Source organism: Pinus tabuliformis, chromosome 1_2 (genome assembly GCF_031772625.1).
Source record: "Pinus tabuliformis cultivar Carrire ecotype Pingquan chromosome 1_2, CPIR1, whole genome shotgun sequence".
Lineage (NCBI taxonomy): Eukaryota > Viridiplantae > Streptophyta > Pinopsida > Pinales > Pinaceae > Pinus > Pinus tabuliformis.
The window spans coordinates 557,351,565-557,376,059 of NC_142298.1; positions in this window are offsets into that span (position 1 = coordinate 557,351,565).

Here is a 24,495-nt window from a genome sequence, read left to right on the forward strand (position 1 = left end):
AGCTTGTAATGGTTTATTTGTATGAGGCCATGGACAATGCCAAGAAGGACATTCGTTCTTATTATGTTGACAAGGGTTCTACTGGGCTTGATAGACATATGACGTTATGGTATGTGATTGATAGTTGGTGGATAAGGATGCTTTATCGACCCATTCATGCAACATCATTGTTCCTCAACCTTGCATTTTCATACAAATGTGCCTTTGATTTTGATGGTGAGGTGATGGAAGGGCTCCATTCCTGTATTCAGAGGATGGTACCTGATCCTGAGCTTTGTAGCAAAATCAATTGCAAGATACAATTTTATCAGGATTGTGTTGGCCTATTTGGCTTTGATGATGCTATTAGAGAAAGGATCCTCTTCATGCCTATGTCTATGTAAAGTTGTACTCCAAGACCTTGCCACTAGCTGTCATCAAGTCGGCCTACAACAAAGGAAGAATCCTAGAAGATGAAGTTGGCCTGCTGTAGGGATCATGTTGGCCTAATGGACATGGACCAACGACTATATATACCCATGCTCAACCTCATTTTGAAACCATGAATTTGATGAAGCAAGTCTACAAAGAAGTGTGAGAAACATACTAGAAGAAGCATTTACATCAGCGAACCAAAGAAGAAGCATAGCAAAGTTTGTTGAGGATTGTTTTGGGCTTTTCAGCCTCTCACATGTGAAGGTAGTAGATCTAAAAGGGTCAAGCAGAGGTTGAAGGATTGTAGTCACATTAAAGTGCTCTTGTTTGGGTGGAAATATTCATTATAGGAAGCCGAGTAAGAAAGGAAGGAATCTCCTTCAAGGAGAAGTATATTCAAGTGATAGGTCTGATCTAGGGTTTCTACTATCAAGAAAGGAGTTGCAGAATGACGAGGAGAGGCGAAAATTCTGAAAGAAGCCAAGAAGAAGAAGAGGAAGAGCAGTGTTGAAGAAGAGGCTAGTGAATTGGTCTTGGGAGGAATCTAGTGTCAAGGGTCTTTGTCATGGTCTTGGTATTCATCAATTGAAGGTTATATAAGAAGAATTTCATTTGGGGTTTTCCTCTCAAAGAGTGAGAGGTTTATGCCCTGGATGACAAGCCTATATACTGCATCCATTGTCTCCTTATTGTTCATGATTTGATAACTGTCTTGATGAAAAGAACACAATATTAACTCAAGAAGAGAAGATCATAATCAAGAAGTAAAAATTCTATCACAAGCAATCATCATAAGTAGAGAAATCACCTAACTACTGATGCCCTATCTTTCTTAACACCCTAGGGGAAGTTATTCGACCCTCATGGAAAAGTATATATAGAAGTAAACTTGATCACTTTGGATATTATTCACTCATTCATCATCACATAAATTTTTGTGCCAAACAAGAAGAAGATGATTGAAGTCAAAGAAGAGAGAGGAAAGTCAAGGAGAGAGAGAAGATCCAAAATCAAAAGAGAGTGTCTCATACCACTCTTACTGACCCAAAGTCAGTTCCCATTGATCCCAAATCAATATCAAACATCCTAGCATAGGGATTACGGCAGCACATGATGCGTCCATTGGTAGTACTATGGTCCCTATCCTCATTTCCCTACTCATTAGCAAGATGAGAGGTACTTCGCATGAGTCCTACACTGCATGGGTAGGATGTATCGATAGGAGAAGGATGAAACACTCGTCTTGCTCACATGTCGCAAAGGGTTATCATAGGTGAAGGATGAACCACTCACCTTGTACACAAAAAACCACTAGGGGAAGGCTGAACCACTCACCCTATGGTTTCTTACCACTCCAAGAAGTACCCAAAGCCCCATGGAGCTCCCAGAGCTCAATGTCCATCTCATACGAGACCCTCATAAGAGAGTCTCTCCACGATTCCAAGTCATTCTCGGAAGGCCAAGAATTTGACCTTACCCAAGTGATTTTTCAAAATATTGATGACCTGATCATCAGTTCCAATGTGATGGAGCCTTATCGCTCCTCGTTCTAGCATGTCCCGGATAAAGTGGTACTTGATATCTATATGCTTGGAGTGATCATGAAACACATGATTCTCTAATAATCGGATCCCACTCTAGCTGTCGCAGAGGATCATGTAGTATCCAACACATGTCCAAACAGCTCATTGAAGAGCTTCCTCAACCAGACAACTTCACAGGAGGCCATACTAGCAGTTATGTATTTAGCCTCAACAGTGCTCAAGTCAACCTATTTCTTCTTCCTACTCATCTAGGATATCAAAGCAGAACCCAAAGAAAAACAACATCCAAAAGTGCTCTTACGATCTACCACATTGTCAGCCCAATCAACATAAGAATAACCATGCAGCCTCACATTTCCTGCATTCTATCTCAGTCCATGAGCGATTATGCCCTGAAGATATCTCAAAATATTCTTGGCAGAAATCCAATGTATATGATGAGGTTCAACCATGTATTGGCTCAATGTGTTAACTGCAAAACATATGTTCAGATGGAATTTCACCAATAACATCAGTGCTCCTATGAGTTGATGATACTCAGAAACATTTCCCAATTCAGGTCTAGCAACACTACCACATAGCTTCTTAAAGTTAAGTTCCATTGGAGTAGTCACAGGTTGGCAGTCCACCATCCCAAATCTTTCCAATATCTTCACAACATATTTTTCTTGAGAGAGGAAAGTTTCACCTAGCTTTTGCCATACCTCCAACCCTTAGAAATAGTGCATCGGTCCTAGGTCCTTCATCTCAAATTCAGAAGCCAACTCCTTCTTACATTTGTGAATGAGAGGGTATGTACCTATCAAAAAGAGGTCCTCCACATAAAGTTCCAGAATGAGAGGTTTATCATTTTCAACATTAAAGTAAAGGTTTAGATCGGCTTCACTTCTAGTGAATCCTAGCTTCATTAGATAGCTATTGATCCTCTCATACCAAACTTGGGGTGCTTGCTTCAATCCATAGAGAGATTTATTCAACCTGCATACATGACATTCCCGATCATGAACTTCAAACCCCTCGGGTTGTTCCACATATACTTCCTCTTTGATTGAACCATGCAAGAAGGCGGTCTTGACATCCATCTGATGTAGGTTCCATCCTTATGAGGCAACAAGGGCTATGATCAAGCAGATGGTGGTGTATCGGGCAAAACATGCAAATATTTCATCGTAATCTACACCTTCCTTTTGAGAGAAGCCTAGAGCAACAAAGCAAGCCTTGAGCTTTTCTGGACTTTCAACAACTCCATGCTTGATTTTGGAGAGCCACTTAGAAGTGACAAACGATTTGTCCTGGGTCTAGGGACTACATCTTAGACATCATTCTTCATAATTGACTCGTATTCTTCATTCATAGCATCCTTCCATACTTGTTGCTTCATGGGTTCTTCGAATGATGAAGGCTCATTTTGAATGATAGTGCTCATGGCAGTCAAATATCCTTGGTACCTATTCGGCTTCTTGCTTTCATGGAAAGTTCCCCTTGGTGCAATGTGCCTCTCAGCATATTCGAGAGTCTCCCTAACCCATGAGGGTCTCCTCTTGGAGGAGTAAGGCTCAAGAGGGAGTGGATCAATAGGATCCATAGGTTCATCAACATTAGGCATCGTTTCATCCTCTTTTTCACCCTGTTTTCCTGTGTCAACTTCTTTGTCCTTCCTTAGGATAGGAAGGTTGTTGATTCCTGAGGGCCATATCTTCATCGAAGGTGACACCATGACTTATCTCAACTTCCTTTTCACCAGCCACATAAATTCTATATCCCTTAGAATTTTCACTATAGCCCACAAAGATTCCTTTCTTCCTAGATGCACCCAATTTGCTTCTTTTCTCTTTCGACACATGAAAATATATGAGGCTTCCAAAAATTCTAAAATGAGAGACATCAGGTTTCTTACCAATGAAAATTTCTTCAGGAGTCTTGGAGTCCAATGCTTGATGAGGGCATCGGTTTTTAACATACACAATGGTATTTATAGCTTCACCCCATAGAAACTTCAAAAGGCCTTGATCATGAAACATGGCACAGACAACTTCTACAATAGAGTGATTCTTCCTTTCAGCCATACCATTATGCTTGGGAGTGTATGGCATTGTAGTCTCCCTCTTAATGCCAGCTTCTCTGCAATAATCTTGGAATTCATACTTGATCCCATTATCAGTCCTCAATATCTTGATTTTCTTTTCGAATTGGTTTTCGATAAAAGCATTGAAATGTCGGAACCAGGTGAACACTTCATCCTTCTTCTTCAAGAAGTAGATCCAGGTCTTGCGAGAATAATCATCCACAAAGGTGAGATAATACAAGTATCCTCCCAAGGATTTTACAGCCATCATACCAGATATGTCGGAGTGGATCAATTGCAATATGTCTGTGGTCTTGCTATTACTTGAGGGGAATGGTCCCCTTGTAAGTTTTCCTTCAGCACATCCCGAACATACACCTTCATGCTCTACTTTGAACTTAGGCATACCTGTAACCATCTGTCTCACATCGGGTAGGGCCTTATAATGAATATGGGTGATCCTCCAGTGCCATAGTTCAGATTGTAGAGATGTGTCGCAATACATAGATCCCAATGGACTTCCTCCAACTTGATAAAAAGTTTCAACCCTAAACCCAAGAGTAAAATCATCCCTAAAATTTATTTTCCAAACATGTACCTTTCCATCAATAAAAGCCACCTTGAATCCTTTATCTTCCATTGCTGAAATTGAAACCAGGTTCTTCTTGAGATTGGGTACATATAGTGTTGAAAATAGCAACAAGAAACGCTAAAAATAGCACTATAAATAACATTTCGGGATACATTCCAATTTTAGTTAGTCCCTAAAATAAAATTGAGAATTAAAATTCGAATTTGATCTTAGCAGCTGTTTGTAAAATAATTAATTAATTCATCTTGAGTTAATTAGTTGTAGAAAATCAAACATGAAGTCTATGTGAAGGCATACAACAATTTCCCCTTTGATTGAGGAAGTTATCCCTTGATTAAGGAGAACATGATGAGTTGTACTTTGAGTTGTAATTAGTTAGCTCAGTTAACTGAGTTAAGTCCAGTTAGATTAGTTCCAACAATTTGTGGAACTGATTGTGAGTTCAGTTAGTTAATGCATGCATGCATGTAACTACTGCACTTTAGATAACTGAATATTATCTCATAAATAACTCATGCATGTCATTTCAGTCAGTGACCCAGTTGAGATTAGGTGATGGGATAACAGTTGCAGGAATATTCCATTGAGGATATCTCTTGCATGCAGAAGGAATTCATTCCTTGGAGATTGTGTCGTTACTTTTGATTTTGGTGAGTTGTGTGAGAGGTGAATTCACACAGGTGGTAGCTAGAGGACCCAAGAGAAACTGCGCAAGGAAATAGGAGGCTTGGAGGACTGGAGGAAGGCATATGTTGTGTCTATTCACTCTATGAGAAACATTGAGGGATTGTACTGAGAGCTGGATAGCTTGTGAGCTAAAGCTTTGTGTAATCCGGAGATATTTCCACTTGTATGATAATACAGAGATCAAGGTTTTTAGCTGAGGCTTTCCCAGAGTATTCTTCTTTGTTCATGTGTGATTGATTTCTCATTCTCTGTTATATGTGTTCTATTTGATCTTGCTCAAAATCGATTAAGCTTCTGCAAGTTTGTTTGTAGAAGTAGATCAAGTATTTTGCTTTAGTATATTACATTATCAGGTGATCTACAATGGGAAATTCTACATGGTATTAGAGAAAAGGTGATCAAAGCGAAGAACAATATACTAAGAAGGGAGAAGTTCGAAGTTTGAAGTTCTTGATTATAGAATTCGAATTCTTATCACATCTCAAATTTCACCAATGGCGTTCAACGGTTTGAGACTCGAGTATGCCCTTGATGGCAGCTCGAATTATATAGCCTGGAAGGATTGGATGGAAGCGGTATTAGGGGACAATGGTTTCAAGGACTTCATTGATCAAGAAGTCCCCAAGCTAGCAGCTACTAATGTGCAAGAATTGGTGGAATGGAAGAAATGTGTGGCTAGAGCGAGGAGAATCCTTCTGGAGGGAGTTCGAGACCACATAGTCTCGAGTCTCCATGGGAAGGAGACACCATTTTCAATGTGGAAAACATTGAAGGATCTATATCAGAACAACAATGATCAGAGGAAGCTGGTGCTGAAAGAAAAGCTTCGGAAAATCAAGTGTGAAAAGGGAGACACGATCTCTACATATTTGAACAAGCTCACCACCTGTAGGGATGAGCTTGGAAGTGTAGGGATCACGATAGCCGATGATGACATGGTGAGTCTTGCTCTACTCAGTCTTCCTATGAGTTGGCATAGTTACCAAGACTCGGTAAATGGAAGAGAGAAACTTCCAGATTGGGAATGACTTTGGTCGGATCTAATGCAGGAGTAGATAAGGAGAAGCACCAGAGATGGATCTTCATCAAAGCAAGATGATGAAGAAAATCTAGCCTTAGTGAGTAAGGCAAGGAAAGGGAAAGGGAAGGCGTCCCATTCCAAATTGAGTTCTTCCCATGGTGGGAAGAAGATTGAAAAATTGAAAGTGAGATGCTTTCATTGTCATGAGGTGGGCCATTATGCTATGAATTGTCCACAGAAGAAATCCAAGAAGGGATCCTCGAAGGGATCAGATGGTGAGGCACTAGCCTCATAGTTCGAATTGGATTTCACCCTCATTGCATGTATGGTTTCATCGATGGTGGGGTGTGTTTGGTACCTGGATAGTGGAGCTTCATTCCACATGACCGGCGACAAGAATCTTTTCAGTACCTTGGAGGAGAAGGACCTCCAGATGCAGATCGAGATGGGCGATGATGGAAAGTACCATGTTTCAGGTGAAGGTACGGTTGTGTTTTAGAGGGAGCATGGAGCTCCTCTCACCCTGACTGATGTAAATTATGTGCCAAGTTTGAAGAAGAATCTTGTGTCCGTCACTATGCTAGAAGACAAAGGCTATAATGTAGTCTTTAGTAAAGGAAAGGCATTCCAGGGGCATATCGGCACTGGACAGACCAAGAGGATTGGGATTCAAGTAAAGAATCTCTACAAGCTAGAGGTAGATGACTATGCTGCATTGAGTTCCAAAGCAGAGTTGGTGTAGAGCCAAGATGTTGGTGAGCTATGACATAGAAGATTGGTCCACTTGCACCATGGGGCCTTGAAGATCATGTAGCAGATTTCTACCAGACTTCCCAAGGGAAAACTGGAGAAAATGGATACATGCAAAGGTTGTACCTTGGGTAAGTATGTGAAATATTCCTTTTAGGATTGAGACAATAGAGCTGGAGAAATCTTGGAGTGAGTTCATACAAATGTGTGTGGACCATTCTCTATAGCCTCCACCACTAAACAAAGGTACTATGTTATTTTTATTGATGATTTTTCTCGTAGATGTTGGATCTACTTTATGCAGAAGAAGGATCAAACCTTCTCAAGGTTTTGTGAGTTCAAAGCCTTGGCAGAGAAAGAATCTGGAAAGAAAATAAGGGCCTTGCGTAGCGACAATGGTGGAGAGTATGTCTCCCAACAATTTAAGGACTTCTACACAGCAGAAGGAATTAAATGGGAGTTGATGACACCCCATAACCCATAGCAGAATGGGGTGGCCGAAAGGAAGAACAGATTGATTATGGGAGCAGCTTGAGCGATGCTTCATGACCAAAGCCTACCACTACATTTGTGGGCTAAGGCATGAAATACAACAATATGCTTGCAGAATAGAAGCCCACATCATATACTGGGGATGAAGACATCAATGGAGGCCTTCTCCGGGAAGAGACCAGATGTGAGTCACTTCAAGATCTTTGGATCATCGGTTTATTTCCATGTGACCAAAGATGCTCGTAAGAAGCTAGATTCAACAGCTGAGTTGGGGATATTTGTGGGGTACACTGATACACCCCACAACTATCGGGTGTTCTTGCCTACTAGTAAAAGGATAGTGGTACGCAGAGATCTGAAGTTCGATGAGCAAAAAGCCATGCGAGTATCACTTGAGAGGGAGCTCAAGTTGCATGTAGAGGAGGAACTTTTAGTTCCTAAGGAGGAGGAGCCTCAGACTGATGCGAAGCAGCAGCATGCAGAGGATCTGGGAGTGGAGACATCCACTCATGTTGAGTCTTCCAGAGATGGGCGGAAACACTCAAGGGAAGCTGACAGGTTGATGTTGGATGAGAGAGAGAATATGGGACAACCATCTTCTCAATGCAGACAGAGGAGGTCACACGAGCGGTACATTGGTTACATGGCCCTGGTTGGGGAGTGTGTAGAGACCGAACCTTCTTCATTCGAGGAAGTAGTGTAGCAACTAGTCTGGGTTGATGCTATGGTGGAGGAGTACAACTCCATCGTTCGGAACTATGTTTGGGATGTTGTCCCAAGACCAGAGGACAAGTCAGTAGTGAGTTCTCGATGGCTTTACAAGGTAAAGCAAGTAGTTGATGGTAGTGTTGAGAAACATAAGGCAAGGTTTGTTGCCCATGGTTTCTCACAGGTCGAGGGGATCGACTATGATGAGACTTTTGCTCCTGTAGCAAGGTACTCATCTATCAGATCGATGTTGGCACTATCAGCTCAGATGGGTTGGAAGATCCATCAGATGGATGTGAAGACTGCGTTCCTCAATGGGAAGATTGAGGAAGAGGTGTACATTGAGTAGCTGGAAGGTTTTGAGACCTTCGATCGTGAGTCACATGTGTGCTGACTTAAGAGGGCTTTGTACAGGCTGAAGCAAGCACCTCGTGCTTGGTACACTAGGATCGATAGCTATTTCACTGGGTTGGGCTTCACCAAGAGTGAAGTGGATGTGAACCTTTATCACATCATGGTAGAAGGTAAGCCATTGATCATTGTTCTTTATGTTGATGATCTGATATTGACAGGTGATGATTAGTTGATCAAGTCTTATGCACTACTTTCTAGGCATGGAAGTGTGGCAGAAGGATGGGGAAGTGTTTGTATCTCAAGGCAAGTATGCCAATGAGATACTCAGGCGATTCCACATGGAGAAGTGCAAGCCCATGCAGACTCCTTTAGCTGGTAACTGGAGGAAGGAGGATTCTACTTCAGGTGAGGTAGTAGCTGCTATTGTTTATCAGTAACTTGTGGGTTCATTGATGTCTTTAGTGAACACACAACTAGATCTGTGCTTTGCGGTGAACCAACTAAGTCAAGCTATGGTTAAACCTACCAAGCTTTTTTGGAAGGCAGCGAAGCATGTTCTGAGATACCTCAGAGGCACATCTTAGTATGGATTATGGTACAGACAGACAGAGGGAGTGAAGCTTCAGGGCTTCACAGATGCAGATTGGGTAGGGAGTCCATCAGACCGGAAGAGCACTTCAGGAGGAATCTTCAACCTTGGTTCAATTGCAGATTCTTGGTACAGTAGGAAACAGAGGTCAGTGGCACTTAGCTCAGTAGAGGCTGAGTACATGGCTGCCAGTCGGGCAACATGTGAGGTCATTTGGATGTGGAAGATTCTAGTTGGATTGTTTGGTTAGAGGATGGATCCAACTATGATCTATTGTGATAATCAGATTTGTATCAAACTCTCTAATAATCCAGTATTTCATGACAGGTGCAAGTACATCGATATCGGTATCATCATCTTCGAGACTATGTGGTGAAGAGGATCATGTTGTTGCTATATGTTTTGACTGAGGAACAGGATGTAGATATTTTGACTAAGGCATTGTCAAAATTCAAGTTCGAGTTCCACAGAGATAGGATTGGGGTGACAGATAATCCCTTTCTTGTTGAGAGAGAGTGTTGAAAATAGCAACAAGAAATGCTAAAAATAGAAGTGCTAAAAATAGCACTGCTATAAATAGCATTTCGAGATACATTCCAATTTTAGTTAGTCCCTGAACTAAAATTGAGAATTAAAATTCGAATTTGATCTTAGCAGTTGTTTGTAAAATAATTAATTAATTCATCTTGAGTTAATTAGTTGTAGAAAATTAATTACATGAAGTCTATGTGAAGACATGCAACAATTTCCCCTTTGATTAAGGAAGTTATCCCTTGATTAAGGAGAACATGATGAGTTATACTTTGAGTTGTAATTAGTTAGCTCAGTTAATTGAGCTAATTCCAGTTAGATTAGTTCCAACAGTTTTTTGAACTAATTGTGAGTTCAATTAGTTAATGCATGCATGCATGTAACTACTGCTAAAGAATATTCTCTCATAAATAACTCATGCATGTCAGTTCAGTCAGAGACCTAGTTGAGATCAGATGATGGGACAATGTACTATCAGTTGCAGGAATATTCCATTGAGGATATCTCTTGCATGTAGAAAGAATTAATTCCTTGGAGATTGCGTAGTTACTTCTGAGTTTGGTGAGTTGTGTGAGAGGTGAATTCACACAGGTAGTAGCCAGAGGACCCAGGAGAAACTGCGCAAGGAGATAGGAGGCTTGGAGGATTGGAGGAAGGCATAAGTTGTGTCTATTCAGTTTATGAGCAACATTGAGGGATTGTACTGAGAGCTGGATAGCTTGTGAGCTAACGCTTTGTGTAATCCAGAGATATTTCCACTTGTATGATAATACAAAGATCAGGGTTTTTAGCTGAGGCTTTCCCTAGAGTATTCTTCTGTGTTCATGTGTGATTGATTTCTCATTCTCTGTTAAATATGTTCTATTTGATCTTGCTCAAAATTGATTAAGCTTCCGCAAGTTTGTTTGTAGAAGTAGATCAAGTATTTTGCTTTAGTATATTGCATTATCAGGTGATCTACAGTGGGAAATTCTACATATAGTACGTCTTGCAAATGAATAATGTTACCTTGATTCAATTGAAGGGTAACATTCCCTACTCCCTTCAGGGGATAGGTGGCATCATCTCCAAGTTTGTCTCCTTTTCTATCAAATTAGAGAGGGCTTCCCTGACTTTGCTTCTTTGAACCTGCATTGTTCTTCCTCTTGGCATGAGCAGAGAATGTAGTGGGGATGCTTCTATTAGAAGGCATTTCTTGCTCCACCATTCTTGTTTCTTCTTGAATGCATCTCGACATCAATTTTTAAAACCCTAGAATTCGATCATTGTTGAGTATAGTGGTTCTAAATACATACCACTTAGGTGGTAGTCCTCCAAGGGTTGTGAGAGTAAGTTCCCTATCAGGAATGACTTCTCCAATTGAGAGTAGATGATTCTTGATCTAAGTAATCCTCAAGAAATAGGATTGAATGTCCTCGTCCTTGCCCTTCTTAATATCCTTCAACTTATTCTTGAGAAAGAGAATTTGATTAGCATTACTAACCTTGAACATGCCAACCAACCTATCATATATCTCCTTGGAGGTCTTCAATTCAGAGATATAGGCCACCAAATGCTTGTCAATGGAATCCTTGATAATTTTCTTCGCTTTGACTTCAGCCTTATTATACTTGGTCTTCGCAGCAACTGATGCATTTGAAGGAGGCTTAGGTATTTTACCCTACACATAATACATCACTTCCTTCTCTTCCAAGGTCAAATCAAGAGACATCTTCCATCTATGATAGTTGGATTTCTCATGGAGCTTGTCTTCAGCCAAGAAGTACGATGAGGAACACATTGAGTCTTTTGTCCTTGTCCAACTGTCTTTGGTGATTGCTCTTTCACTCTTGCTTGGGCTTTGTCTTCACCTCAGCTCTCTTACCATGTTAATTTTAGGCAATAATGGTATGTTCTATGCTTTAGAGAAATTTTACTTCAATTTCTTTATGAGCCCAATATCAATTTTATTTTATTAATCACATAAACATGTAAGTAAAATGTTGATAGAACATAAACATAAACAGTAGAAGACAAGCCAAGACAAGAGGGCACAAGATGTGGCACTAGCCAAGGACAAACCCCAATGTGGGGAAACCCTTGATCAAATCTTCTTTTAGCCTTCAATAGTTCAACAGAAAGAGATAGTACAATTTACAAATTCTGATAATAATTTATAACATCAACAAAAAGAGCCCTAACGAAAAAAAGTCATCATTGGTGAACAAGGCATATTTCTTCCTCAATTCAGCTTGGTCAAACCCAGTAAAATTCAGCCTCTAATATCAAGTATAATCAGCCCAAAATAGTCCGAAAATGTCCAGTCAAAACTGGTCAACAAAAGTCAACCCTGCGGCCAACCCTTATATAGTCAGCACTAGTCAAACAAGAGGTAAAATTACCTTGGTTCTTGTGCCCAGATCTGTGGCCTGCTAGGACAGAATTCCTCCAACCAAAATCACACCAAAAATAGGTCAACTCTTGGTCAATGTAGTCAAAAGAACCTTTTGCAAATTTGGTCAACGCTGGTCAATGGTTGGAACATAAAAGTACAGTCCTTCTTCGCACGTGTGTAGATCTGCCCATAAATCCGTACCCAATCATGTGAGGAGAGAGAGATGTGTGAGAAGTGAAGTGTGTCTAAATGAGGATGAGGCATCATGTATTTATAGGCTAATGTTGAGGATGAATAGACGTGACTATTGGGCTTTTGAGCCTACATGAGTTTGTTGGGTTGACCTTGACAATTTGTCCATAATCAAAATAAATTCATAACTTTGTTTGTACATATCAGAATCAGATGATATTTAGATCAATCCTATGCCTCTCTGAGAGAGGAATCTAATAAAAATATTAGTTTTCATAAATAAGATGACCCATGTGGAGTTTGGCCCTAGTTTCCAATTTTAACAGTTGAGCTAATGAGTTACGACTATGACGTTCCAGTAAGTGTTCAGTATGTCGCTCACATCGTGTAGACAGACGAGGATTTCGAGCTTGTTTTTTGGCTTCTTTTTGTGATTATATGGAAGTATTTTCTTTTTTAGTAGAAACTTGACATGGTTCCAAAATAAAGCTCGAGAACATAAAGAAGTTGGCAGACATTTTTGAGCAAATATGTAGTAGTCCAAGAAAATTGACTGGATCATTTTGTGCTACAATAGGAAGGACTCCCGTGTTTGCAGTTGAAGAAATTTTTGTACAGACTCAAGAAGGGACCCAAGGCATGGTATTCCAGGATTAATGGATACCTGATGAGTTTGGGCTTCACCAAGAGTGATATGGACCCTGACCTTTTGTTCATGGTTCTTAACGGTGATCATTTGATCTTGGTGTAGTATGTGATGATTTGTTTCTTATTGGGGTAGATAGGCTCATAGTCGGGTGCAAGAGGGAGTTGGCCTCAGAGTTCGAGATGAAGGATCATGGCTTGGTGCATTATTTCTTGGGATTGGAGGTGTGGAAAAGACCATGTGAGATCTTCCTCAGACAAGGGAAGTACATTGTTCATATTTTGAGGAGATTCAGTATGATGGATTATAAGTCCATGGCTACACCTATGGTGAAAAATATGAAGAAAATGAGTGATTTTGCCTCAGATTCAGATTAGGTGGATCCATAGTTTTAAGAATCGGAGCCAGTGACTAGACCGGTCCACCTAATAAACTGGGTTTCAAACCGGAACCGGTCAAACTGAGACTAGTCAGGTGTAAATGAACCGGTTAAAAAAAAATAGATTAAATAATTAATTTTTAATGAAAAAAACTATTTTTAAGATTTAAAACCTTGATTCCAAACCAATAGACACAAAATATGAAAAGTTTTCTCATATATATACCATGTAAAGGTGATTATATCAAAATGGCACCAAGTGGAATACATATCAACAACAAAATATATAATCAATGAGGCGTTAAATGGCCTTTAGAGTAAAAAAACAAAGCCTACAAACTATGGGGCCATTGGCCTACTACAAGTCTACATATATGATAATAGTGATCAACATTATCACTTGAAACTTCTCATGAGTCATCATGATCAAACTCAGTTGGTTGAGTCTCGACTCCCAAACTTTGCAACTGCTTGAGTCACAAACTTCTCTATTGGTTCAGTGACTTGAGTCTTAAACTTCTGAAGATATTCTACACTAATATGCCCTATTAATTCATTTGGTGCTCCACATGGCTTTAGATGGCCTCTTATCCCAGCCAAGTGTTGCTTGAACCTGTTAATACCCTCTCCTTCAATAGATTTTGGCAATATATGCATATCATTTTGCCATCAATCATATCACAATGAGCCCATGCAATATCCTTGGCTTTTGGAGGCATGATGACTACTACTTAGCTCAAACTCTTTGTTGTTCCACTACTCTAGAAAAAACTCAACACTCTCCAAACTCCCAATCAAACTCACAAAAACTCCAAATGAGATGTGTGAGGCAAATGAGGGGGGTGAGCTCCTTTTAAAGGCTTGGAGAGGGTATTTTTGGAGGGAAACAACCCTTATTTTCCCTCCAAAACACCCTATAAGCTTCCTAAATTGCGTTGCATGGTTCCTCTGCGCCCTTGGCAGCTAACCAGTCAGTCTAGGATGGAATTGGCTAGTTTGACCATAAACCAGTCGGTTTAGGATGGAATTGGCTAGTTTGACCATAAACCGGTCGGTTAGCACTGGTTTTTGTGTTTTTTGGGAAAAGTGAGGGGTCGAACTTGATTTTTCTGTCGGTTTGACCTAGTTGGCTAATGAATCAGTTGGTTTGACCGGTTACTGGTTCAAACCTATCGGTTTTTAAAACACTGGGTGGATCCCACTAGGTACAGGCAGTTGATCGAATCCTTGATGTACCTAGTTAATGCCAGGCCAGATATTTTCTTTGTAGTAAACACCTTGAGCTAGTTCATGGCTAAGTTGAGGCATGTACAATGGGTTGCAGCGAAGCGTTTGTTGAGAGACCTGTGTGGTACAATTGGATACGGTTTGAGATATGTCTCGGGTGGTGAAGTGACGCTACAAGGATATATTGATTCATATTGCGTCATGAGTGCAGTGGATAGAAAGAGAACCTCGTGGTGTTACTTTAGCTTGGGATCAGCTATGATATCCTAGTTTAGCGGGAAGTAGAATTTTGTCTCACTCAGTACAACAGAGGCAGAGTATATCACATCCAATGTTGCAAAGCAGGAAGCAATAAAGCTTTAAAAGCTACTTGCAAGGATATTTGATAAGGAGCTAGAGGCAACCTTGATACATTGTGATAATCAAAGTTGTGTCAAGATTTTGGAGAATCTAGTTTTCCATGAAAGGTTGAAGCACATTGAGATCAAGTATCACATCATCTGATACATGGTGGAGAAGGGAGAATTGAAGCTCCAATACATATCCACTAATGACCAGATTGTGATCTCTCCAAACCTATGTCTAGAATGAAGTTTGTATACTTAAAAAATAAGGTGGGCATGATGTTGAATGTCTCCCTCCTAGAGAGGGAGTGTTGATGTTTTTATAGCATTGAGTAGACATTCTCCCATGGGGTCATGCTGATTTGACTAGTAGGGGAATGATGCATTCACCTATGGAGCCATGTTGATTTGGCTAGGGGTGAATGTGTTGATTTTTCATGATTTTCTAATATGATAATTACTTTTGCATGATTTCTTTATTAATCCATCTCAAGTTGAATTCATCATTAATAAATTATACAGGAATAATCTCAACATTAAAACAATCACGACAGTAGGATCATGAAGAGATAGCCAAACATAAGAGACACAAAATTTAACACTGGGAAAACTTTACCTAGGGAAAAACCCAACAATATTTTCTTAGGTAAATTCTTCATTTCAACAAAAGTACAATCTAAGTTTCATAAGACAAACTGAAAATACCTAGGGATAGACAAACCTTTCTCCCATAAACAACAGTTTCCTTTTCTACCTTGCTAGTCTCTCCACATGCCTGAGCCAACTCGATCTTCTGTCTTGAGGATTGGTCTCAAAACAGGTTGTTATCTTTCTCTTGCTTATCTTGGATGCCCATAATTTAGGTTAAGGTCCCTTCTTCTTACAAAATAAGGCTCTTAACCTCCTTTAAGGCTTTGGCCCTCCCACAAACAAAAACTTTGACTGTCTTAACTCAAAAATATTCCTTTTCACATGAGTGAACAAAGATATTAGTAGATGCTGATCCTCCGAATTGATGATTGAATGGAGTAGGTCAAGTGCTCCTTTTATAGTGATTTGGAGTACCCAAAGACTTCTATAAAGATAACTTCAAAATATTGTTACACTCTTTTATAAGAATAATGTCAAGGTCTACTAGAACAACCTTAAGATTTGCTTTAAATTTTCCCTAAGAAGACAAGGTCAAAATAACCCATAGATTGATCTCAAGATGACCTCTAAAAGTGGCTTCAAGTCTGCCCTAACCAAGGCTGAATTTGACCTCATTCAAATTCGTATAGATCTATAGAACAAGTTCATAAATTTTCTTCAAATGGAGGCCACAAAAGTAAGGTAGAAATAAGCTTAAGAAATCTTACCAAAATTGTCAATAAGGTAGCTTCACAACAATGTCTATATAAGATATCCAATACTCCAAGCTTGCTTCAAATAAATTTTAGGGCTTCTCCTATACAAAATGTTTTCTTATAGTCCTTTGGATGCTAAGACTAGGGTGTTGAATTTTCCTTATGCCCTAGATCTCATCTGAGGCTAATCACACACGCAAACACACTAGAAACCCTCAACTTTTTAGCACCTTGCACAACAAAAATATTCAGTAGTGAAATCACAAATATTTGAGCCCAAAGCTCGATTATTTTATTAATCCATCAATTAAAAATCATGGGGCTCCCGTACCAAGGATCATGGCCCTTGATCACTAATAAAACTAATATACATTGTATACAAACTAGGGTTTGCAATTTGCTACTTCAAATATGCAATTTTCCCAATGACAAGACTGAAAATTTCATCTATCATAGCAAATGAAAATTATTTTCCTAATTTTTAATTTATTTAACAGTTTATTTGCAGTTTTCTACGGCAAATACCAAATAATTCGCATTGTGATTGTCACAAATAAAAACTGTGGAAGAAATAACACTGGGAATTAAGAAAATATAACACTCACACATAAAAATATGACACCATTATTTTTGGAAAATAGTCCTCGAAAAAACCCAACTTGGGAAAACTAGTGCAACAATTGAGGGATTTATTATTATGCAGCAGTGATAAATTCTAATACAATAATCTAGATGTTGAAATCTAGCTATCCTATAGAGAAAATACTGGCAAAAATATCTAGAGGTAATTTACCCTCACTCCAGGAAATTCCGACATTGGACTGCCTTTGAAAAGCAAGTCATTCAATTGGGCATGCACAAGCTCTGCGTCAACCTAATGTTGCCTGCTACAATTGTTGCCTGAACTAATTGCTAGTATAGTCGTCTTGCCTGCTGTTGACTAGGAAAACATCTCTCCGACACTCTAGAACCTCTACCCAGCCTCAGGAAATGAAAACGTCTTCTTCCCAACAAATCAAACTGCCTTCTTGAGGCTTTGCACTGCCCATGCACAACCTCCTTGAGAAATCTTGGCCTCTCTGCAAATGCACTTGTTGGATCTAGAAAACTTCCTCTAGCCTCATTGTCCCTGCCCCTTACTGTCTTTGCTTCTTCTTGAAGCTCGAACTCTCCAACAACTGACTGTTGCTACTCTGGAAAATTGAATTCTCCAAGTGTCTCTGGTGTGTTCTCCATCACCACATCAATCCCTTCTTATATCTTCCTGTTGGGACTCCAACGACCAAGATTAGACTTAGGAAACATTAAAAGAATTGATTAATAATCTAATTAAGTCATTTCTAGGTGGAATTTCCATAAATTATTTATGGGTTTTGGAGATCTCATGCATTCTAGCCTCTCCACCAAATTTCATGGCTAGAACACATATGATGCTACAAAAACTAACACTCCCTCATAGAGAGGACTGTGTTCTAGTGCTGCACACTCTGCCACAACACCCTGTCTCTATACCACCTCCTGTCACACTGCTGATGTCTGGCCATATTCCCCACCAACCACTGCGCAACTTTGAAGTTGCATCTATGCTACTGCTAACACTGCCATATTATTGCCAACACTGCATTTTCACTGCAACTTCCTCTCATCTGTTGTTGTTGCAACTGCAACTACTACAATTGAGATGCATCCAAAATACTGAATCATCTGTGTTCAGTGTGATGCATTTATCTCTCGAGCATCTGACTGTTACTAGCTTCTGCTTTGTCGCTGAAGAATTTGTGTTGCTTCCAACTCTGCACTGAGCCACTTTCTCTGCGCTCCTTAGCATCTGACTGCTACTAATTTGCAACTGTCACTCTAGTATTGACCACTGTTTTAAAAAACGACCGAGTCGACTCTGACTCAGTCGAGTCAAACCGGGCTATGTTGAAAAGTGTGCAACAAGAAATGCTTGTTGAGAATGCAACAAGATGATGGAGCTTAGTGAAAAGAGTCGCCTTCACTAAGTGGGCTTGCAAGAAAATTATGGCGCAAGTTATATTTTTGGATCCCAGCAGGGATGATCACAGCAGGAGTGACCACAGCAGGGATGATCACAGCAGGAGTGACCACAGCAGGAGTGATCACAGTAGGAGTGATCACAGCAAGAGTGATAAAACTCTATTTTTAGACTGGCTGTCAAAAATAGAAAAGTCAAATATTATTGTCTCATAATAATATTTGGACTATAAACTTGATCTTATTCTCTTGGAGCACTTCAGTTTGAGCTACAGATGTGGCACATGCAGCTGTCAGAAGGAAGTATGCTTTCTTTGTGGGTCAGTTGAGTTTTTGCATGCATGACTTCAGTTAGAACTCAATCAGTTGAGTTTGGTGGAGTTGATTGTAGAGTTGATGGAGTTGTGTTCAGTTTGACTTGGTTAAACTAGTTGTAATTAGTCTAACTGAAAATAAACTAATGATGAGTTGTTAAACTAATTATTAACTCATAATGCAACTATGGAATACATCAGTTAACTCAGTTGCATGTCAGTGCATGTTCAGTTCAACAGGGATAGGTGTTAGAGGATCAGATTGCTATCAGTTGTGACTATAGTTGTGCATGAGGATTTGCACAATCAAAGGGATTGAGTATGCCAATGAATTGGCCAATACCAAGTATTACAGTCTCTGCTCACGTCTTTCCCAGTGTGAGTGATTCTTTGGAGGTTAAATACGAGTTTGGTTAATCCATTCTCATTCATTCTTGAGCAGGTATTGAGCTGTGGAGGCAGGCAAGCAGTGGAATAGATTTGGAGATCAGATCTTAGCTGTATTGTGTGTAACAGGTGGAGCTGGTACTAGATTTCTTGTGATAAGCATTGTACTTTGTAATGTTACATGATTCAATCAATATAATATACAGATAGTTGGGGTTTTTAGTGAGATGCTTTCCGTGGGATACATATTGTGTTAATGAGTTTGATTGATGCTTCTATGTGCGCCTGTGAATGTTTCTGCTTCTGTAAATTGATGATCAACATAGAGGAGCTTATGTATTATGTATGTATTCCGCAATAGTACATGATCAGGATAATCTCCATTGAATATGTGTCATATTATTCAAAATTTCTACATGGTATCGAAGCAGTTGATCTGTAGAAAAAGTTCTACAAGATATCAAAGCGGGATTGATCATTAGATCTATTATTCAGAAAGTGTTTACATTTTATTTCTTCAGGCAGAGTCTGTAATCGGGCTAGGTAGCTTCTGGATTCATTCTTCTTTTGGAAGGTGAGATATCCGGTGAATGCCCATACAGTCGATCTCTGTACAAGAAATACTTTGTTCTCATGAATTTTAGATCAGAAGCGGTTGAGTTTTTTGAGCTGTGGAATGGTGCTCAAGGATAAAACTCAGAAACATTAAGTGTGAGAATGGAGACAGTATGCCCCAGTATCTCACGAAGTTCACCCAATGCCGGGATGAGCTGGGAAGTGTGGGGGTAACTGTTGAGGATGAGGATATGGTGAGTCTAGCACTCCTTGGCCTTCCTAAGAGTTGGCATAGCTACCAGGACTCGGTGAATGGAAGGGAGAAATTGCCAGGATGGGAGAGACTTTGGTCAGATCTTGTGCAAGAGGAGATTAGACGGTGCACCAGAGACAGTTCTTCATCTATGCATGATGAGGAGAACTGTGCCTTAGTGAGTAAGGCAAAGAAGGGGAAGGGGAAGGTTTCTCTTTCCGAATCCAGTTCTTCCAATGATGGGAAGAAGGTTTACAAGTCGAAGGTGCGATGATTTCGTTGTCATGAGTTGGGCCATTATGCTACTAATTGCCCAAAGAAGAAGTCCAAGAAGGGATCCGGGGAAGGATCTGAAGGTGAGGCAGCCTCACTTGCTTCACAGTTTGAGTTGGATTTCACACTCTTCGCATGCATGGTTTCATCCATGGTGGGAAGTGGTTGGTTTCTTGACAGTGGAGCTTCTTTCCACATGACCAGTGACAAAAGTTTGTTCAGTACTTTGGAGGAGAAAGATCTCCACATACTCATAGCGATGGGTAATGATGAGAAGTATAGTGTCTCAGGTGTAGGCACAGTTATTTTTCAGAGGGAGCATGGAGCTCGCCTTACCTTGACCGATGTCAAGTATGTACCAGGACTGAAGAGAAACTTGGTGTCAATCACAATGCTGGAAGACAAAGGCTGTGATGTAGTCTTCAGTAAGGGAAAGGTTTTCCTTAGACACATCATCACTAGACAGGTGAAACAGATTGGTTCACGGGTCAAGAACCTGTATGCTCTTGAGGTTCAAGATGCATGCAAAGCCTTGAGCAGCGAGGAAATTGATGGAGACTTGGTGGTTGAGAGGGAAGGTATGTTACCTTTCAACATGCAGAGCCAGAAGAAGTCTCAGACGATTGTGGAGGAGCCATGATTGGTGCAGCAGCTTCAGGAGGTTGTGGAGCAGCCACAACAGGGGAACCTGAGAGGAGATCGAGTAGAGACATCTACTCATGCAGAGACCTCCAGTAGGGGGAAATTTCGAGCTAGGTGGGCTGAGGGACCGCATGCAGCCATACCTCCAGGTATGAGGTGGGGTGATGTGGATTGATCATCCCAAGGAGGAGGGGCAGGATCCTTGAGGTACCCAACCTCTTGGATGAGACCTTGCTATGGGAACCCTAATGTGTAGTAGCAGGAAATGATTGATTGGGTAGAGACAGATGCGGATGGAGTGGCAGAGAGAGCAACAGTGCAGGGAATCCCAGGACAATGCATAGCTAGCAGGCTGCAGCAATGCGAGAGGCACAAGTGTTTTGCACAGTGCTAGGTGGCATAGAGAGGTGTGCAATGGTGCGAGATGCATGGAGATGTTGCAATAGCACAGATGTCAGAGAGGGAGCACTTGTCAGCAGCAGGTAGAACTTCAGCATTAGAGGGTGTTTCTAGCCCAACAGGGAGGTTAGTTGGGAGGTGCAGTGCGGATGCAATGCTGGGAGATAGAACTAGCAGCAGCACAGATGCAGTCAGAGATCAAAGTGACAGAGGCTAGAGCAGTCAGATACTGAAGAGCACAGAGATGCAGAGTTTTCAGTCGACAGAGGCAATAGCAGTCAGAGACTTTGATGACAGAGCAAGTGGACCGGCCAGATGTGTTGCATGGAGAACATTCCAGAGTTACAGGATCGGGTTTGAGAGGAAGCCTTTCTTGTTGAGAGGGAGTGTTGAAAAGTGTGCAACAAGAAATGCTTGTTGAGAATGCAACAAGATGATGGAGCTTAGTGAAAAGAGTCGCCTTCACTAAGTGGGCCCGCAGGCAAATTATGGCGCAAGTTCTATTTTTGGATCCCAGCAGGGATGATCACAGCAGGAGTGACCATAGTAGGGATGATCACCGCAGGAGTGACCACAGCAGGAGTGATCACAGTAGGAGTGATCATAGCAGGAGTGATCAAAGTCTATTTTTAGACTAGTTGTCAAAAATAGAAAAGTCAAATATTATTGTCTCATAATAATATTTGGACTATAAACTTGATCTTATTCTCTTGGAGCACTTCAGTTTGAGCTATAGATGTGGCACATGCGGCTGTCAGAAGGAAGTACGCTTTCTTTGTGGGTCAGTTGAGTTGTTGCATGCATGACTTCAGTTAGAACTCAATCAGTTGAGTTTGGTGGAGTTTATTGTAGAGTTGATGGAGTTGTGTTCAGTTTGACTTGGTTAAACTAGTTGTAATTAGTCTAACTGCAAATAGACTAATGATGAGTTGTTAAACTAATTATTAACTCATAATGCAACTATGGAATATATCATTTAACTCAGTTTCATGTCAGTGCATGTTTAGTTCAACAGGGACAGGTGTTAGAGGATCAGATTTCTATCAGTTGTGACTATAGTTGTGCATGAGGATTTGCACAATCAAAGGGATTGAGTATGCCAATGAATTGGCCAATACCAAGTATTATAGCCTCTGCTCACGTCTTTCCTAGTGTGAGTGATTCTTTGGAGGTTAAATACGAGTTTGGTCAATCCATTCTCATTCGTTCTTGAGCAGGTATTGAGCTGTGGAGGCAGGCAAGCAGTGGAATAGATTTGGAGATTAGATCTTAGTTGTATTGTGTGTAACAGGTGGAGCTGGTACTGGATTGCTTGTGATAAGCATTGTATTTTGTAATGTTACATGATTCAATCAATATAATATATAGATAGTTGGGGTTTTTAGCGAGATGCTTTCCGCGGGATACATACTGTGTTAATGAGTTTGATTGATGCTTCTATGTGCGCCTATGAATGTTTCTGCTTCTGTAAATTGATTATCAACATAGAGGAGCTTATGTATTGTGTATGTATTCCGCAATAGTACATGATCAGGATAATCTCCATTGAATATGTGTCATATTATTCAAAATTTCTACAGGCTAGAGGATGACCAGGTCGATACGGTCGATGACTCGTACTGGCCGGCTGGTTGTTACCGATCCGGCCGAGTTGGATATCGACTCGGCCGACTCAGTAACAACCCGATTGACTCGGCCGAGTCTGAGCCAACTCAGTTAGCTCGGTAAGAGTGGCCAGAATGTGGATTTTTTTTTTTTTTTAACTTTGGTTTTGTTGGATCCCAAAGCCCATTCTAATGTGCCTTTGGGTTCTTTGTGTTGGAAATAATACTGAGAGGCAGGGTGAATTAGTATTAGCAAGTCAATTATTTTTCATTTCCAAAATCAGATTTATATATGCTGCTTCAGTTAATGGAACTTGAGTGTATACACAATTGTGTTTAAGGCAACTAGCGTATATCCTGCAAACTTATGATTCAATTAATTCATCAAATGTTGATATTTAATCAGTGCATCAGAGCCATATAAACAGTAACCAGGTGCAGTAAAAATAGAACATAAAATCACACATATGAACACAAGATATAAGGTGGAAACCCAATGTGGGTGAAAACCACCTGTTGTAATCGTCTCTATATTTTTAATAATAATAAACTTATTTTTTACAATTTTTGTACTGGTGCAGACTTATACCAGTACGCAGGCTTATACCTGTAGAAGGCTACAACCTTCGCTTGTTCTCTAGCTTCTCCTGGAAGGGAGCTACTACCCCCTAGCTCTTGTACTAACTGATACTAGTACGTAGGTGCCGGCTTATTGAAGGCTCCAACCTTCACTCTTCCTCCAGGGAACACATTTCATAAATTTTCAGACTCGATACTCTTAGAACACAACACTATAATCTGAAGGCCACGTTTCATCCAATTTTCATACTAGACCCATCAACAACATTGAAGTTCATAATCAATCACCACTGCAACACAACTATTGCATTAACCAATCAATCTCTGAATCACCCACAACTGAATCACTGAAGACCTGTCATCAAAACACAGTTACCAGAACACAGAGCAGAACCCAGAACTCTGCAACAACCACCAGAACCATCTGCAAATTTAGATATTATATTTCATAATGTATACACTACTTTGATGAACTGAACCAACGTGTATACGTGCTTTTACCAAAGCGAACCCGCGTACAAATTTGCAAATATTAACTCATAACTTTGCAGCTATTCTAGACATCAATCATACCCAGATCATAACAATTATAGAACAAACATGCATCAGTAATTTAGATCTACTCTATCCATGATCAAACAACATAATGATAATACATTTCAAGCCTTATGATCCCAATCCATCATTCATCATCATTCACATAGGTGCATCCTTAGTTTAGATCAAGAAAAGCATCACTAACCCATAACCAGCATACTGGATCTCACACTTCATCAGATATTCAATACTTGCACACTTTGGCCTAATGATCTTCTCCTCCTTTTATAGTGTTAGGCCTTTCTCAATACCATGTTCCAAAACCACTTAGTACCAATACCTTGGACCAAATACCTGGGATCAATACTTCGGACTAGATACCTTGGACCAATACCATGGATCAAAATACTATGGACCAAATACCACGGACCAAAACTTAGTTTTCCAACATGTACACACCTTTCCTTCTATGAAACTGCGTGTGTACATTATACACACCTTTTGGTTTGTTAACCCGCGTGTATACACTCCTTTGTCAAGGTTAACCTGCGTATACCTCTCTCTGATCATTAAATCTTTGCTATTGACTTGCTGCACTGTCATCTGTCATCTGAGTGAGTTGCCATCAAGGACAACACCTGTGTCATAATGCCAACAATCTCCCCCTTTGGACTTGGTGGCAACAACAACACCAAGTCA